Source organism: Macrobrachium rosenbergii, chromosome 53 (genome assembly GCF_040412425.1).
Source record: "Macrobrachium rosenbergii isolate ZJJX-2024 chromosome 53, ASM4041242v1, whole genome shotgun sequence".
NCBI lineage: Eukaryota > Metazoa > Arthropoda > Malacostraca > Decapoda > Palaemonidae > Macrobrachium > Macrobrachium rosenbergii.
Window position 1 is genome coordinate 52,170,371 of NC_089793.1, and position 20,060 is coordinate 52,190,430.

The following is a 20,060-nucleotide window of genomic DNA, read 5'->3' on the forward strand; positions in this document are numbered from 1 at the left end:
AAGGACCTTTCTTTTAGAGAAGGACCTTCCTTTTAAAGGACTTTCCTTGTCAACACCACTTAATATCTTTCATGCAAAGAGGTCAACTAGATACAAAATACACAACAGTATATAAACAATTTTAATGTATAACTGCTTTTTCAAAGGTTCCCCTCATTGTTCCTGTACTTCCTAACCTTATTAAGATATACTGTACTTCAACTTTATTAAGATATACTGTACTCATTTGAATGCAAAAGGAACCTTCTTACTAGAACTGGCATTGTTAGAACTGTCCATCCTGTGAAGACTACTGGCGTTTGATATGTCTCCACACCGTTAGTTTCCACTTCGGCACTTAACAACAACTCGCCATTCTCCTGATTCACCCCGTTCTGAATGGTCCTCTCCTCGTTCGAACAGATGGAGGGAGCGAACAAGTCCTCCTCAACGCTGTTTGGCTCTGGCAAGGAAGCTGGCAAGAGAGGATTACTGTCTGTTTCGAATGATAATGACCCACTGTCATCAACTGATATACCGCGAATGGGTATGGCCTGGCTAACTGTGCAGATTACTTCCAAGTTACTTTCAGGCTAACCAACACTGCCATTGCTCACATTACTGACCCCAAAGTTCAAGTCCAAAACAACGCTTTCAACACTAGGTGCATCTGGAATAACACTGCATGATTCACCATCCCATCACTTGACCCATTCACTATGTTCAGCTGAGTGACCCGTTCCCCTCGATTTCCAGACGCTACTGTTAAGACTCCACCATCTCAGACGTGATCATGACGCGCTCGTTCCTCCTCCTGGCATCCTTGTGGGATTAGGAATAGGTCCCATTCTCCAGATCACAGTCACTGTTGCTCAGCTCCATATGCGAACGCTTCTCCAGCCTCTGTCTGTCATCGCTACTGGACCGGCTCCTTGCCGACCAGAGGTGCCTCTTCCTCTCACTGTTTAAGCCATTTGTCTCAACAGAGCTCTGTGGCAGAGATTAAGAGACAAAGCCTGCACCTGGCCATCCTAATCGCTGTCGTTATTAGGGTCCTGGTCATCCGACTCCAGGTCGGAATCAACCAGCATGATTGTGTCAGGTGCTATGTACCTCCTGAAGGTGTCTTCGCATCCCAATGCTGCTGTTGGACAGAGTGGCGTTTGGAAGCCTCTGCAATTCGCCATTCACCTGCCTATTCATCGCTGTTCCTCTGGCTCTTCAGGTGGTACAGGTACCTGGAATAGGCGAGAATCAGTGCCTGTCTCAGATGATGATAATAATAAAAATAATAATAATAATAATAATAATAATAATAATAATTAATAAACTTTACTAAACAAACTGGCTCTCTGGATGACACTGAGTATACATTGTAGTTTCTCAAAGAGAATAATATTCTTTGTAGCAGTAGGTAAATCATGTAATAGCTGTCCAAAGTTCATTTATTCACTGAAGTTTTGGTAGATCTCTCTACATTCATCAATAATAATAATAATTAATAATAATAATTTTATTTCAGCACAAGGCCATATACATACAAAGTAGAGACAATAATGTAGTTGCCTCAAAGTATTCCTTTACCCCCTACCCTCGCATTTTATGAAAATGGTATGGTAACACCGCAAAGTGTGTTTACATTTCCTGCGAATGAAAGCCTACGGGTATTTGTCTTGCAACGATGGACATCAATGGTCGAGCTACTGGTATGCCAGTGCTCATATTTTCTGAACACTACTGTAGACAATAATGTTAATGATATACGAATAATAGTTCACATTACACATGAAATGAGTTGTTAAATAAATAGAAAAATAGTATAGAAGAAGTCCCTGGTTATTGGGAACCTCGGTTACCGGCAATCCGGTTTTACGGCGCTTGTCTAGCGATGAATGATAACTGGATTTTCGATGCCAATGATCCCCAGTTATTGACGCCGATAACCAGGTGGTCGGTGCTATTATCGCCGATTTTCGGTTATCGTCACGCCGTCGGGGACGGAACCCACATCAATAACTGGGGACTGCCTGTAGTAACAGAGTAATAAAAATAGCAATGGTAACAATCATATTCAGTAATGATTAATCATGCATCATCAACTTGTTACATTCAGGTGTGGCAGGTGTTTGCTGAAATCCAACTGTACAGTAAACCCCCTGTATTCGCGTTCTCACGATTCGCAGACTCACGTATTCCCGAATTTCCCTGTGGAATATGTCTACCAATTATTCGCAGAAAATTCGCCCATTCATGGTATTTTTCACTGAGAAATATTCACTAATTACTGCATTTTCATCCCATTTTCATGACTAAATAAACTTTTTTGTGATAAAACTATTAAAGTACTCAGGTAAAGCTCGAGTTACGATAATTCACCTTCCGATAATTCGATTTTGCAAGGGGGTAAGCAATTAATGCTGATACGACAATATTATTTATAAACATTTTTAAACTTCGTCCAGGCACAGGCAGCAGCGTAATCAGGCAGTGAGAGAGACCAAATTACAATAGACAAACTTTCCTCCATCTATCCCATCTTCTAGTTAAAAAAGTAAAAGAGAATGATAAAAGTATTGTTTAGTAGCGTTATACTCTTGCGTAAATGCGTACAGCCATAAACAACCTACCGAGAAACTGTTGTTTTGCTTATAACCGAATTAGATAACAACAGCCGTTTACCAAGTATTTCAACCATCGTAAGGTAATAAACAATTACCGTAGGTTATAGCACAAATGACGCAAAGTAGAATAGGACTGATATATTTTTACATTATACCCTTATTTGTTATGGATAAAAGATCGTCAAGGAAATATACTACTAAATTTAGGCTGCAAGTTGTAGCTGAAGCTGAGGAAACAATGTTCGAAGCTGCTAACGACTATACTCGTACTGTAAATTATCGTGCATCGGCAACGTGGATGAAACTCGAATGTAATTAAAATTGGAGAGAAAGTATTTTAATCAAAACTACTGAGAATGAAAGAACACATTACTGTACTGTTTTTTTACGCCGATAAACGATAAATACTTAAAGCTCATATTATGATGAAATCAAGTGAAAATAGCGAACGGAATCTTGAATTTACACAAAACAAATGCCCCCAAACGGCCACCGTCATTCGTCATCTATTAACGTAATAATTTAATTTCACAACGCGAAATAATTTCCTTAAAATAACCTTGCCCAAATAAATAAAGTATCTAGAGATTCGTTTAAGCCACCTAGAAGCAAGAAAAGTGCTCTGAACTGAATTAAATACGGCGAAATAAACATAGCATAAACGATTTCCAAACCAAAACATTGAGACACTATGACCGCAATTTATAATAGGAAAGCAGTATAAGAATATGTACAATATTACTAGATACAGAAAACCCCAGTATTCGCATTCTCATGGTTCGCGGACTCACGCATTCGCGGGTTTCTCTGTGGAACATATCTAGCCATCATTCGTGGAAAATTCGCCCATTCGCGGTATTTTTCACCGAGAAATATTCACTAATTACTGTATTTTCATATAATTTTAATGAATAAATGCACTTTTTGTGATAAATCTATTAAAATACTCAGGTATAAGCATTTTTACAGGGTTTTCCTTGGTTTAAGCTATCAAAATGGGCAGTTCTAAGTGTTTTTAGAGGGGTTTTAAGCATTCGCGGATTTGACATATTCATGGGGGTGGACGGGACGCATCCCCTGCGAATATGGGGGGTTCACTGCATGTACAATATTATTGGATACAGTGAATCAAGGCATAAAGTTTTAAAAGATGTTGATGTTTGTATAATACGATATGTGAATATACTGTAGAGTACAGTATAATGTAGGCAAGGCTACTGTTTATGTGTACATTATACAGGATAAGCTAATTCTTGTTTGTTATTCAATTTCACTTTGCATGAACCTCCAGAATTAGCTATATTAATAATTACTATACCTTGCACAGTGAGCCACGTATTCGCAAGGGATGCGTACTGCACCCCCCACGAATACTTAAAACCCCTCTAAAAACACTTAGAACTGCCCATTTTGATAGTTTACACACAAGAAAAACCCTGTCAAAATTGTTATACCTGAGTATTTTAATAGCTTTATCACAAAAAGTGCATTTATTCATGAAAATTATGTGAAAATACAGTAATTAGTGAATATTTCTCTGTGAAAAATACCACGAATGGGCGAACATGTTCCACAGAGAAACCCGCAAATGCATGAGTCCGCGAATTGTGAGAACGTGAATACGGGGGATTTACTGTATGTATGGGTTTACTGTATGTACAGAGTATACTTTATAGTGTAGGCTAGGCTACCACATATGTATACATGGTACCGAACACCCTAATGTAGGCTAGGCTATGTTTGAGATACGTTTTGGTATTTCTTACACTTTTTCCAACAAAACGATGGTTTTGTATTTTTTTTTTTTTTTTTTTTTTTTTTTTTAGAACCTAACCAGCTAGTCACCATAAGTTTCAGGAATAAATAAACTTTATAAACATTTTTTATTTGTTTTGTTGTGTGTTTGAAATATAATCAAAATAGGATAGCAGTTCTAAGTGTTTTTCAGACAACCCGATGGGTTCCAGTGTATCACTCATATCTTTTATTCGCCATGTTTCACCAGAGTTGCACAACCACCCTGATGGTCACCCTGATGGTTGCACACTGATAAATTCAGTACTTAGATATGATAAGAGAGAAAGAGAGAGACTGAACTTTGGTTGGGTTTATTTTCTGTCAATTTCATTGGTTTTATTAAATAATACTATATAGACCTTTTATAATACCTTGAGAATGACAACAGACACTCGATTAAAGTTGTATAACTTAGAGAGAGAGAGAGAGAAGGGCCAGTAAGTCATGTCGTGACCACTGTCAGTCCGAATGTCATTCCCTTCAGTAGTGGTTTAGTGACTGGAGTTGACAATGGGTCGTTACCAACAAAGAATCAGCAATAAGAGCAGAATTGTAGGATGAGAGACTCTGGCATGTCTTACATATGAATTGCAAGAGAATTGGGAATTTCACTGCCAACAGTTCGACTTTGGTTTCGAAGATGGGGGGAGTCTGGAAACCTCAAGGACAGGCCAAGAGCTGGTGGGCCAGGAAAAACGACCCCAGAAGAAGATACGGCAATTATGGAAGTAGCCACGCAAACCCCACTTACAAATGCAGTTGCCATAAGGGACACTGAACTTGCATGTTTCAGCTGGAAATAAAAGAAATAGGCTCCACGCAGACGGTATCCACCATAGGGCTCCGGCAGTGAAACAAAAGCTGGAGGATCGGCATAAAGCGGCACAGTTGGAAATTGCTCAACGTCATTTGGAAGAGGGGTTAGACTTCTGGGGCAGAGCAATTTTCAGTGATGAAAAGACCTTCTCTTCTAACACTCGTAGTAGTCTGCACTGCTGGAGGCGTGATAACACCAGATACGACGGCCGGAATATTTATCAAGCAGCCATACCATCTGTAACGTTTGGGGGTGGATACACCTGCATGCCACTGGTGAATTGGCTGAGATCAGTGGAAGGCTCAACACTGTACAGCATCTTGAAAATTTGGAGGAGGAGATGGCTCCTTCGGCTCGCACTTATGCTCTTCACTATCCTGAGCAGATCATTTTCTTGCGGGTACATGCATTTTTATTTCAGTATTTCATATATGAACACCCTTTCTTGACAACTGATATGGTACCGACTCATTGCTGATATTGGTCATGAAGTAGTTTCAAATTACTTGATAAGACTTTCGCCTTAGATTTATTGGTTTTATAACTGCAAAAGGATCTTACATCAACACCACTGATCTATATTTCCTGGTGAATCTAAAGGGGCCAAATAAAGCAAGTGAAATTGTTATAAGGTCTCTTTTGTCTCTTCATGAAAAGTAGACCAAGTATTCTTATAAACACAAAACTTCCAAGTCTCCTCCTCATTTGCTACTCAAGGCCTTTTATTAATTATTATTGTGACTCCTTTTATTGGACTAAACAGCATTATTTTGTCATCATTTATATTGAAAATATAAATTTTTCTCCTTCCACCTAGTTCTAACAATATGGTTAATCAATTATATTATTTCTTTTCGGATAACTGTTCCATCCACAGCGAGGATTGTCCGAGCATGGTTTGCTGAACAGCATGACATTGTTCTCCTTCCCTGGGTGAGCAAAGCATGCGACTTGAACTGATCAAAAATGCCTGGGAGAACATTGTCAAAATGTCTGGGGGGAGCATCGTCAACAGCTGGGAGTAGGGTCAGAAACATAACCACCAGTGTCTTTTCCAGCATGTTCTCAACGATTGGGAACTGTTCCGCAGCAACCCACACGTGTATAACTACGTCTCATCAATGCAAAACAGACTGCAAGATGTTATTGAACTTGTATAATGGTGGATGGGGAAAATATTAATGTTTCAAATACAATCTTATTTTAATTATCTTCTTTTTTACAATTCAACATTGTATAAATAGAAATAAAAAGATCTATTTCCATAGTGATTTCACTAAACCTTGACCACAAATGTAAGGAATGTTATGAGAATGGAAACTGGAAAAAAAAAAAAATATAGCTTCAATCAATCCGTATCGCTTGAGTAGTAAAACAACAGGTTAATACGAAGTTGTGATTGTGATTAAACATTGAATATCACAAATGCGTAATACATAGCTTTCAGATATTTGCTATAAATTCATCAATGAATCCTGCTGACTTTAATCAAGAAAATTCAATTATAGAATTATAAAAGGCTTGGGTATTTTATTTTTACCAATGATTATGACCAAGGACCAGCTCGACTGAGGGGGAAATTTAGTAATTCAAGTTAAATGTAAAAAAAAATAAATCTAAACCTGACGACTACTGACAGCAAATCTATCCATCTCTTTATCTCTATGTATCTACCAATCTATGGTGCATCTAGTTGCAAGGTCAAACTACTAATTATTTTATCTATACAAATATTCAGTATTAAAAGTGAAATATCTTACAAAGCACTTAGTTACATTCCCTAGGGTAATTCTGTTGTCAAGTGGATCTTTGACAACCGATAAATTCCCGAACTACCACTGTCATGAACTCATACTTCAATATTCTGCAAATGACCATCACGGAATTTACTTTCATACAAATGAAAATACGACTGATGATTTCTTCCTAATGTTTTCTTAGGTAACATGTGAAGGGAAATTTTAAGTATTGAACGAGATCTAAAAGTACACTGACGAAGACACAACGTTACCGGACTTATCTTCTTATATAACCAAATGTTTATACACATGAATCGATTCCCTGTTGTCATTCTCAAGGTATTTTAAAAGGTCTATATACTATTGTTTAATAATACCAACGAAATTGACAGAAAATAAACCCACCATAGTTCAGTCTCTCTCTCTCTCTCATCATATCTGATTACTGAAGTTATCAATGTGCAACCATATCTACCACTGATATAAAGACCGTCAGGGTGGTTAAGGTGTGTTATGCTTGGATGATATCGAGTTCAGTTACCGCCCAGAGAAATTTCCATCTAGGCAACTCTGGTGAGACGTGGCCCGAATAAAAAGTAAAAAAAAATATGAGTGATACACTGGATATATTTGTTCCTTTATACATCGCGTTGTCTATTGATTTTTCCCCAAGCCTTCCGTACCATAACCTCTCAATTGGCTATCATAATTGCCTTTATGCAATTATATTTATAGGTCTTGAAATTAGCGGCTTATAATCTTGTTACTTTATAAATTGATGGATTATGTAAATCAAAAGCGTATTTCCATTCAAATAATTATGTTCTGAAATTGACCCCAAACATCTACTATGACCTACAGTTGGATTTCAGCAACCGCCTCCCACACCCAAATGTAACGAAGACGATGATGTATGATTAATCAGGACTGAATATGATCTTTACCGATGCTATTTTTATTACTCTGTTACTATACTATTTTTCTATTTATTTAACAACTCAATTCACATGTAATGTGAACTATTATCCGTATGTCATTAACATATTGTCTGCAGTAGTGTTTAGAAAATATAAGCACTGGTATACCACCAGCTTGACCGTTCACATTCCTTGTTACGTGACAAATAGGCTTTTGTTCGCAGAAAATGTAATCACCCATTGTGATGTTGCCGTAACATAAGGGTAGGGCTGGAAAGGAATACTTTGAGGCAACACAATCTAGATACATGCGATAACGTGATAAGAAACGATAATCGGCAATGTCTGCACAGTTGCTGAAGAATTAGAAAAAACAGTATTCATAATAATGGTAACGACAGTAATAATACGGAAAACAGTGAAAAAAAATATATTAAAAGCAATAACAATTAAAATGAGTAAAATTTGCACTGAAGTTTCTTCGGCGCAATCGAGTTTTCTGTGCAGCCACTATAGCTTATAATCGACGCCAAGGTCTAGAGACCTTGATCAAGGCCACCAAAAATAGATCCATCTTTCAGTGGTCTCAGTATAATGCTGTATGAGCCGCGGCCCATGAAACCTTAACCACGGCCTGCTGGTGGCCTGTCCTATATTGCTGCCTGAAGCACAATTATGGCTAAACTTTAACCTTAAATCAAATAAAAATTACTAAGGCTATTGGAGAGTGGATGATCAACATACCAATCTGCAGCCCTCTAGCCTCAGTAGCTTTAAGATCTGAGGGTGGACAGAAAAAAGTGCGGACGGACAGACAAAGCTGGCACAATAGTTTTCTTTTACAGAAAACTAAAACATTGCAGACAATTAATTTCCAGCTAGGAACCTTAGGTGGTTACAGAAGTCAGGTCCAGGAGGCTAAATACGAAAATTGAAAACAGCAAAACTCTAAAACGGTAATAATCACAGTAATAATAAAAAAAGAAAATACTAATAATAATAACAATAATGATAATCACAGATTCTGCAGATGACACTTTATAATTGCATAAATAGAGATTAAGTCATTTACAGAACAGATGCCTCATTATCTCTTCTTTTCCCACAATGGACATCTCCTTACCTCACTGCCCAGGATGCTTTGTACCGTATGAGCGAACTGCCGCTGTCGAGCGATCAGAACGAGTTTTAGATTATCCAGGTTTTCTACGAACATCTGCGTGGTGGAGTGACAGTGAGGAGTGTTTGTGGGGCGTCTCGGAATGTCACTGAGAACAATGGCAATACACCTCATGGCCTCTCGGGTATCGTTCGTCCAAAGGGAGCACCCATATATACTGTACTGTGTTGTACACTGATAAGCACATGCATATACACGTGTACTTGTGTCGATGGCCACGGTAAATGTAACGCCACTTATACCACAGACAATAAAAGTGGAATTTGCTGGCACATAGCCAACGGCAAACAGACCGATCATAGGGAATGTCTCAGCCTTACACACAACTATCGAACTGCTCGCAATGAACTACGCTGAAAATATATATTTACAAAAGGGACAACAAATTATATTACTGCTGCTGTGGCATTTCTATGAAGATGAAGACTGTGGTAGAAGGCATCTAAAGATACTACACAAAATAAGAAAAAAATCAATGATGGCTGAAAAAGTTACGTACGAGGTGATGCAAACCAGTCAGCGAGTAGCCCATGATTCATATGCTTTTGGGGGCATTCTTGTAGATTACCCTGATGGACAAAAGCATACATGAGTGTCAGTAAATTCTCTCTCTCTCTCTCTCTCTCTCTCTCTCTCTCTCTCTCTCTCTCTCTCTCTCTCTCTCTCTCTCTCTCTGTTGTTAGGAGAATATTCCGGCGTGGACTATATTCATATAGATCTTGATTACTTTTAATTAAAACAAATGACTAAATTGCAATTAACAATACTAGGCAGATAATTCTTTACACTAGTATGTTTACTCTGCAATGTTAGGTTACCATATGCAAAATTTTCAAAGACACTACACACCACAACAGCAGTAACAAAAACAAGTATAACCACACGAACCACAACAAAATGGCTGAATATAAGATAGGTCTATAATCCAAACGTCATAAGCTGCATAAACCAACAAAAAAGATAGAGGACATTATAGGTCTACATCATTTTTTATGATCCTGTTATTTCAAAAGGATAAAATGTCCTTACGAAAATTCTCGGCAAATTATATCCAATATGACTTGTACAGCCTATCATACTGTAACTTCAAGTTAAATATTCTAGTTTAGTAGAGTGCGGTCATTGCTTGTCATCCCACCAAATATGTAGACGATTGCAATGAAACTGATTTTGACAATTAAAATGTATTAAAATTTCCTAAACTACCTGCTGAACAGTAGCTCATACCAGAGAGACCTCATCAAACACCAACCACAGCTGAATTGTCTCCAGGCGTGAAGTGACCACCTTCCACAGCCTGGTGATACCTCTCTATGTGCAGCTGGCAAACCAGGTTGTGTGAAGGGGGAATCTCTCTTGGTACCTCAGAAAGTAGAGCTAGCAGGTCTGGATACCACTCGCCATGTGGCCACTTGGGAGCCACCAGGGTCATCCTTAGATTCAGGGCGGTCATGTCTCTGTTGATCACCCGACAATTCAAGCAAAACAGAGGAAAGGTGTAGGCCTCGAGATTGTCCCATGGGTGTTGGAAGGCATCTTCTATCGCTGCCCATGGTTCCGGAAAAATAGAACAGACCTATTGTTAAGAGGTCTCAAAGATTGGATAATCTTTCCACAATGACTGGTTGCAGGGGCCATGTCCCTATCACCTCTCCTTGGGGACTGAGCTTGCCTGCCACTGTGTTCCAGTTCCCTGGCACTGACAGCTCTATCAGAGTATGCTCATACACTTGCTGATGCGTGAGTTGAGGAGAGACTCTCGCTGCTGCCATGTCTATCAGCCTGCCCAGATACTCTACTCTCTGCTTGGGTATGAGACTGGACTTCTTGAAATTGATCAAGACTGTCAGATCGCGACAAAAATCGAGAAGTTGGTCTCTGTCCTGTAGCAACTGTGGGCAAATGCTCGCCAAGTAATCGTCGAGACCCAAAAGACGTATCCCGTGTGAATGCCCAAGCCGATGCCAGGCTGAACACTCAGGTGAACACCTGGGGAGCGGTTGAGAGTCCTAAACAAAGTGCTCTGAACTGGAATACCATCTCCCTGAGGGTAAATCGGAGGAACTTGCGAGAGGACTGGTAGATGGGTATTTTGAAAGTATGCATCCTTAAGTCCACTGAAAGCATGAACTCGGACTCCCTGGTGGCACTGAGTACTGACCATACTGTTTCCATCTTGAACCAAGTCTGGCGAACAAATCGGTTAAGGGGAGAAAGATCTATGACCAGTCTCCAGCCACCCGTCATCTCTACAAGAAAAAGATGGCTGTAAATTCCCGGAAGGCCGATCTGTCACAACTTCTACAGTGCCTTCTTCAGCATCGCTTTCACCTCTTCCCATAGGGCGAGGTTCGTCAGTGACCCAGGAGCGTATGTTTGGAAGTGGACTGGAACGTTGGTGGGGGGTGGTGGGAACTGGAAGGTTTCTGCTCTGTATTGCTGTCATGTTGCCCAGTGGCTCGACAGGAACAACGCCCCCCCCTCAATGGCAGTAGGTGGGGAGGAACACCAACTCTACCGTCCTCTCCCCTTCTTCCTGCCCTTGCCCCCTTTCCCAGGTCAGGCAAGGGGCTGAATGAAGGTCGGGCTGCAGTGTCACACGAAGACCTGGAGGTCTTGGCCACAGTCTGGTGAACAAGCAGATCATTATTTTCAACCCTTCACCTATCCACTGCGGCATCCACTTCTCTAGCGAAGAGGGGAGCAGAACCCAGTACCGGTCCATTCCTGAGTGCCAATTCTGACTCGGAACCGACAAACCTGGTGGCCTGAGTCAGGACAGCGTCTCTCCTCTTGAGCACAAGGTTTGCCCACAAGTTAGTTGTCTGGTGGGCTAGGCAGGAGATGGCTCTACCTCCAGACAATGTCAGCCTCCTGAACATGGCTTCCTCTTCAGAATTACGAGATTCCAAAGAGGAAGAAGTGATCCTGGCCACTGCAAGGGACCAAATATCTATCCAGGAGACCATCTGGAATGCTGCCATGGCAGTCAATTCTATTGCTGCTGCCTCCTGATGAGACAAGTAAACTCCCTCTGCACAGAGGTGGTCCAGCGACAGACCTGGACACGCACCAACCAGGTCCAGATCCGTATCCGGAACATTCGCCGTAAACATTTTTGCCGTAGGAAAACTCGCCTCAGGAATTTTCACCGTAGGAAACTTTGCCGTATAGGATTTTTGCCGTAAAACAATTTCTCCGCTTTTGTTATCAAATATATATATGGCTCGCACTATTGTTACTTCGATTTAAACATTTTAATAAGCGAAGTACCTTGTTATCGAGTACATCTGGAACCTACTACCGTTACATTTTGATTGACGAAGTACTTTGTTATATAATTAAAATACCCAAATTGAATACCTAATTTGAGTTAAACTAAATTTTTCTTTATTCATTCGACAATAATTTTTTGTGCAGCCAACCCATAACAATGGTCTATCAAGTGGAAAGTACATACAAGGGGTGGTGTGAAATTAGTTGACAATCTTATCTTTGTTTACAGAATAGAGAGAAAATACGGTGAAAAAAACATATTGGAAATGTGAAAATAAAGAATGTAAAGCTAGAGTGCATACCTTGTTGGAAACTGATAGTTTATCTTTATGTAAAACATTTGGCGAGCATTGCCATACATCTCATCCATCAAAACCAAAAATGTATGAAGCAAAAACAAAATTGAAATCACTAGCCACTAATTCACAAACTTCTGCACGGTCGTCAATTGCAGAAATTTCATCTAGTTTAGATGATAATGCATTGTCTTTGCTACCGACTTCGATATCGCATTTGTCTCGCAGTATTAGAGGTTAGAGGTATTGGAAAAGCCAAGCTCCCCCGATCCCAACCAAAGAAATGGATATACAATACCTGAAGAATATAGATTTCTTGAAAATGGTGAGAACTTTTTATTCTACGATAGTAGTGAAGATGATCCGGATAGAATTTTAGTGTTTGGCACTCAAGCTGGGGTAGAGGACCTTGCTAATAATAAAGATTGGGCTTGTGATGGCACTTTTAAATGTAGCCCAGATATATATTATCAGTTATTCACGTTACATATAATCATAAGACATACAAGCGTACCACGTCTTTTTGTTTTGCTACCTACTGTAGTAAATCACAGGTAACCTACATCAGACTTTTTAGCGCCTTGAACGTCTTACACCCATCATTAGAGCCCGAGACCTTAATGGTTGATTTCGAGAAAACAATTATCAATGCTTTCTGTGAGATATTTCCAACAGCAAATATAACAGGTTGTTTATTTCTTATGGCTAAGACTATCTATCGCCACACTGTGGATACAGGTTTGAAGTCACGCATTCTTACGGAAGCAGAATTTAACAACAAAATCAAGTGCTTCACTGCATTAGCATTTCTGCCAATGTGTGATGTTATTGATGGTTTTCTTGAACTGACTGACGATGATGATTTGCCCCAAGAATTTGTATCATGTTTTGAAACTCACTATATTGGAGGGGAACGGGGTCGCTACTGAATTGTGGAATGTCTTCGAACGAACCCAGAATGGTATGATCAGAACCAACAACAGCATAGAAGGCTTCCACAGTGCAGTACAGAGCTCCGTGAGTATAGAGACATTAGCGAAAAAGAAAAAGTGTAATTTAGATCGAGGAGATGCAGTACAAATGAAGAAAAAAAAGTTAAGTATATCTTAGCTTTAACCAGACCACTGAACTGATTAACAGCTCTCCTAGGGCTGGCCCGAAGGATTAGACTTATTTTACGTGGCTAAGAACCAATTGGTTACCTAGCAACGGGACCTACAGCTTATTGTGGAATCCGAACTACATTATTATGAGAAATGAATTTCTATCACCAGAAATAAATTCCTCTAATTCTTCATTGGCCGGACGGAGACTCGAACGCTGGGCCAACAGCATGCTAGCTGAGAGCTCTAGCCACCCCTCCAAAGAAGAACTAATACAAATGAAGAAAATATATATTGATAGCAATGCAAGACTTCAGCGGAAAATGCTTCATTACAGTCCAACGCAAAAAACACATTATTTACGAAGCACTGCTTGGAATTTGCACACATTTTAAATTATTTCTTTGTTAACTTGATATATTTTGTCTTTTATTTTTTAATTAAATGTTTACTTTTTAATTTCTTTTCTGATGTTTGTTAAAATACTTATAAAAATGAAGTCCTGTCTATACAATGCATTTACATAGCCCTTTGCTGGCCGAGTCGGTTGAGCTTCAGACTGTCACTCGATGGGCCGGAGTTCAATTCCCGCGACGGCTGATGAAGAGTTAGAGGAATTTATTTCTGGTGATAGAATTTCATTTCTCGCTATAATGTGGTTCGATTCCACAATAAGCTGTAGGTCCCGTTGCTAAGTAACCAATTGGTTCTAGCCACGTAAAATAAGCCTAATCCTTCGGGCCAGCCCTAGGAGAGCTGTTAATCAGCTCAGTGGTCTGGTAAAACTAAGGTATACATAACATCTATCCTTACAAAATAAATCAATGTTTGGAACACAATCAAATAATTCACAAATTGTAACAAATTATGATAACATTTACAAGGAACAAAAAAAAAAAAAGAAACGTGGTGCTTCGTTAATCAAAATGTAAAAATCAGATATACTTGATAACAAGGTACTTCGCTTATTAAAATGTTAAAATCGAAGGAACAATAGTGTTAGCCATATATACTTGATAATAAGATACTTCGCATATTGGACATTACTCCGAAAGGGACCGTTCAAGATAAGGGTATCGAAAAAAAAAAAAATGCGACGAAACTGTCTTATGGCAAAAATCCTATACGGCAAAGTTTCCTACGGCGAAAATTCCTGAGGCGAGTTTTCCTACAGCAAAAATGTTTACGGCGAATGTTCCTACAACCGTCCAGATCAACCTGTTTGGTCATCAAAGGACTCACTGCAGTATTGAAGTATTTCCCCTGGCTAGTGAAAGGCTGAGGAAGTGTCTTGCAAGATCGGCTAAACAGAAATGAATTGTCCTGCTCATACACTAAGAAAATTCACTTGGTCCAAGACACCTTCAGAAAGTTGCGACCATGGCAAGCCCATTGAGACTGTGGTTCCCTTTTGGGGTCTCCAAAAAGCTTCGATGGCTGATGGATGGTCCATGGGGAAAGCCATCGTCTCCCTCAAGATCATTAAACTACTGTATCTAACATACAATCTCCGACAAATTCCTCTGCAACTCAGGGGTGTCCAAGTCCTGGAGCATAGGGCCCTCGAGCCCTTCTAGGTCACGGTCTTCCAGGGTTATTCCCTTTGCAGGAGAGGGATGCTTGCCAGAGCCCTTTGGTGATCTCTCTACCACTTGAGCATACGACCATTCCGGTCCAAGGACCGAACCCAGAATGTATGCTTCCATGAGGGGGATGTGATGGGAGCGTGAATGATTCCAGTCCCAAACCCTAGGCCTGTCCGGCTCCGGGTCCCAGGAAACCTCTAAGAAGGTGGGCCTGCCGGAGGCTGAAGTCCCGGCGGGTGAGTAAGGCCATGGGTGGTCGTCAGCCCACGGTGATAACAGCAGTACAGGTCGGGGAGAGTGGTCCATTTACGCGAACATGGACGGGTGCTGTCCCGAAGATGTGCTACAGTCTTCTTAGAAGGTGGGGCCTCTACAGTAGAGAAGACAGGGTGGGGGACCTCCTCTTGTCTTCCCAGGTGAGTGGGCCAGTAGGCCACCGTCACCATTCAGGGACCCTTACACTGTTCACATAGAGGAACGGGCATGGGGTGAGTGAGCGTCTGCATGCTCTGTACTCTCTCTCTCTCTCTCTCTCTCTCTCTCTCTCTCTCTCTCTCTCTCTCTCTCTCTCTCTCTCTCTCTCTCTGGGCCGGGCCCAAGTCTGTAGACCAGGGACCCTTACCAGCCAAGGAAGGTGAATTTCTGGGACTAGTACCCAGTGCACCAGGGGTCCATGGAACCCCGGGCAGTGGCTGCTCCCTTGCCAGTGGACAGATTGGGAGTTGCTAGTACCACAAATGAGAGATCCCGTAGCCTTTTCCCCGGAAGAAGGCTGGCCGTCAGAAGCCATACAGGACTTCCTACAACGGGAGAGGCAGCCCTCTTCTTCCTCCACTTGCTAGTTTTAGAAGAAGGGAAGGAGGTGACAGCACACTACAAAGATGGAGACAAAGATGACGATGATTATCGATTCCTCTTCGGCTTCTTCTGCTGGTCGCAGCGGGCCTTTGGACATCAGGGTGTGGAGATGGACGTCAACAAGGAAGACAATGCCGAGTGTAACACTAGTAAGCACACTACTGGAGGCATGATAAACTGTATCACTGATGTAGTGATGGCCCTTGAACCAGCAGGACACCGTAACCGTAGACTGCAGCACTGCAGGTACTGTAGTCACAGTTATAGTGGCAGCAGTACAGGCAGTCCCTGGTTATTGGTGGGGTTCCATTCCGATGGCGTGGCGATAAGCAAAAATCGCCAATAACCGAAAATCAGCGACTTTCGATTTTCAGTTATCTGCGCCTCTGATAGGTATGTATCGGCACCAGTACACGATTATCAGCGCTGATAAGCAGAAATCAGCGCATATCGGCGCTGAAAATCGCCGATTTTCATCACTAGACAAGCCCCGAAAAACCAGATCGCCAATAACTGGGGACTGCCTGTACTGGAAGGTCTTTGGAGGTCTTCAAGAGGTAGATCAAACCCTCAACATATGATGCCACTGGGAGGCCTAGGGATGCCCTAAGCCCCTCTGGCTCCACAACACCTGAAAAAACAAGCCAGGTTAAGAGAGGCAATCTCCCTTCCCCCGAGAAGGATAATTTCCCCTTCCAAGCAAACGGAGACCGTCACAGAGAAGTCAAACCGGTCAACGGTTCCTCTACGTTGGCTCTCTACTGACGAAGCAGAAGGAGACATCGCTCCCTTAGGAGTAGCAACAGCAGGTGTAAGTTTGCTGGGGCGAGAAGGAATCTGGGAGAATCCTTGGTGTCATCGGCAGTGTTGCATCCTGATGGCACTGGAGAAACCTACTTGTCTCTCTTCTCCTCAGGAGCAAACTTCACCCACCGTTTGGAAGGCCAGACACGACACTAATTACACGGACTGTTGATGGCAATCGCTTCCTGCATGACACACACAAAGTATGAGGGTTTATCTCTAATGAGGAGAGGAACCAATTACAAGGCGTTTACCAGGACACTTGCCTAAAAACCAAAGGTTTCCTCTCCCCATGCTGTTGCAAGTTAGGGGTTTGCATTATAGATATAAGGTAAACAAACAAACTCATATCACAAAAATAAACACAAAAATAAAATTGGACAGCAGTTGGTCAGAGAGCGCAGCAGATGTCTTGACTCAACAGTGGCCTTACTTGAAACCTAACAGCTGTTCCAGCTCGCATCTGCAAGCATAATCCCTGTGTAAAGACCGAAGATTTGTATTTATGTAGGAACAACGTGTAACAGAAAAATGTCCCTTCCTATATAAAAAGAAAAACCTGCAATTTTAACAGAATAAAGTCCTTTCCTACATAAAAAAACTGCAATTTTAACTGAAAAATTCCCTTCACACAAAAAAAACAGCAGTTTTAACTGAAAAAGTCCCTTCTACATAAAAAAAACTTGCAATTTTAACTGAAAAAGTCCCTTCCTAATGCAAGAAAAGTTTTAACTGAAAGAAAATGAAGTTTTCATAATAAAACTAATATTGTAATACTTACCTGAACACCTGAATTAGCCCTTAATCCCACTAGCCCGAACAACTCTCAATTACCCATCCCACTATAGTGGGAATTTTAACAGCCAGCATTACCAACGCTGCAGGTAAAATCTTGTCACTTGAGCTACCATAACAAACGGTTGGCAACGCTGACACAGGTGTGCGCCGACACGCCCCATTTTTGTCAATTGCTTTATTCAAGGTCAAAATTGATGTGGGGAAGGATATGGAATATCTGTGGTACAGGGTAAGTATTACACATACTTGGTTATGAAAACTTCATATTGCACACTCCCTGAACACCTGAATTAGCCCGACATTTAGAAGAGGAGGATCAATTCTATTGCACGCCCCTCTGACAACCGCAGAGATGGTAGTCACCACCTGGTTCTGCATAAGATATCCATTTAGCCAAACACTCACCATATCAATCAATGGTTTCAATGAAGAGACCTGTTGGAGAGTACTTTGATCGAAGCCAGGTCAGTACTTCCCTGCCAGGGATGCCTATCTAGTTAAACACTCACCTTATCAATCGTGTTGCTTTTGGTGATGAGACATGATGGAAAGTACTTTGATCGCCTGTCACGTCCGCACTGCTCCCGTCCGCTCTAATTCTCCCACATGTGGTTCTTCAGAACCTCATGTATGGAGGAGTACGGTGATCTCCCATGTGGCTATTCATAGCCTCTCATGTATGGAGGGAAATGAAGCAGTGTGCCTAGGCGCTGATCCTCCGATAAGGTCCGACGATGGACGAGTGAAGAAATATCTCGGTGCCGACGAAATAGCTTCAGCCTACTAGAGTACCCTTGACTCGTAGGGAAACTATCAAATACTAAGATACTTAAAACGCATTAAACCTAAGTTCATGTAATTATATTATCACTGTTGCCTAAGAATTCTAAAGACTAAAAGGAATTCTCTATCTGGTTAACCTAAGAATCTCTTCACTATGTGAATACCGTGATCAGCTAAATAAACGCCTCAGATAATAGACTTCACGCCAACGTGGCCTAAGAGAATAACCTCTGCAATTCGCTTTACCACCTCAGCTAAATGAACGCACCTTACATAATGACTCTTGGTGCTACACGCAAAATATTCCGCATATCTCATGATCTCAGAGTCATTGCAGGCTACTGATGTTACTACTACAACTATAAACTGAAGTTTGATGCCCGGCTGCTCACATTCAAACGTTTGTGGACAATGAAGTCTCGCCACAAAGTCAGGCTCAAGAGACTTTCTTCAAAAACCGCGCTTGACAACCAAATACCTCCCATTCACACGCTCGAACATCACTTCAAACACAGGTCTGCGGACCGCGCTCGACTAACCGCTTGACCACGTAAAACCCCAAGAGAAAAACCTCCAATCCCCGCGTTAATACCCTCAGCCAAATGAACGCACTTACATAATAGACTTCGCCGCTAAACGCTGTGAGGCTTAATCTAACATCTCAAGTAAAATGAGAAACACTCGAGACGGACTTCCAAGCAGCTGCTTCCAGAATAGACGGCAGTAAATAATTCCTGGGAAAAGGAAGATGAATTGGACATACTCTGAATACTGTGCGGTCGGGAAAATAGAGAGCTGAAGACGACGAAGAACAACCCTGAGAAGCCCTCCGAACGTAACTAATCACATTCTCTGACGGTGGACGGGAAGGATTCATGGAGAGACAAGTGCAAAGGAAGGAAGGAGTTTCGCAACCCTTGATAAATAGACTTTAATGCTCCCACCGACATAAAGGTATTCCGCTGGATCACTAGTAATGAACACTTGCAGGATAAAGAACTCTAAACGAACGAGGTATGAGTTTCAACTCTCCGACTCTGTCGCCGCCGCAAATTCGAAGAGACAGACAAATATGTATCATTCTCGCACAGGAACCCAACCTAGAAACTGCCTGAAGCTCGCCCAACCCTTTAGCTGAAGCTAAAGCCATAAGAAAAGGCAACTTCTCAGTGTCTTAACGTTATAGTTTCAATAGGTTCAAAGGCAGGGGAAAGCTAGATAAATATTGAAATACTTCCAGTAAGTCCCACTATGGGCGCCCGAATGCATAAAAACAGGACGCTCAATCTTACAAGAACTTAATCAACGCATTCTCTTACTACTTGAACTTCAGAATGCAGACACTAAATATACCGCCAATTGTTGAGCTGTAGTCAGTACTTCATTTAATATGAAACACTCTTATTCGAGGAATAAAGAAAATCCGGCTATTTTGGCTATGGAAGGTCAAGAGATGGAATGACCTTCACGACACTAACTACTATACCATTTCTAGCTGAACCTGGT

General features: G+C 41.2%; 1 protein-coding gene across 3 annotated transcripts in view; it reads right to left on the reverse strand.

Annotated features, from left to right (window-relative positions):
* Positions 1–205: 205 nt before the first annotated feature.
* The window catches only part of LOC136834463 (oocyte zinc finger protein XlCOF6-like), a 48,872-nt gene continuing 29,017 nt past the window's right edge, over positions 206–20,060 (reverse strand). For 2 of the 3 annotated variants that reach the window (XM_067097064.1, XM_067097065.1), the window contains exon 4: positions 206–1,217. The gene's annotated coding sequence lies outside the window, so the exon portion shown is untranslated. The remainder of the gene's footprint in view (positions 1,218–20,060) is intronic. The other variant, XM_067097067.1, reaches the window with a different exon arrangement.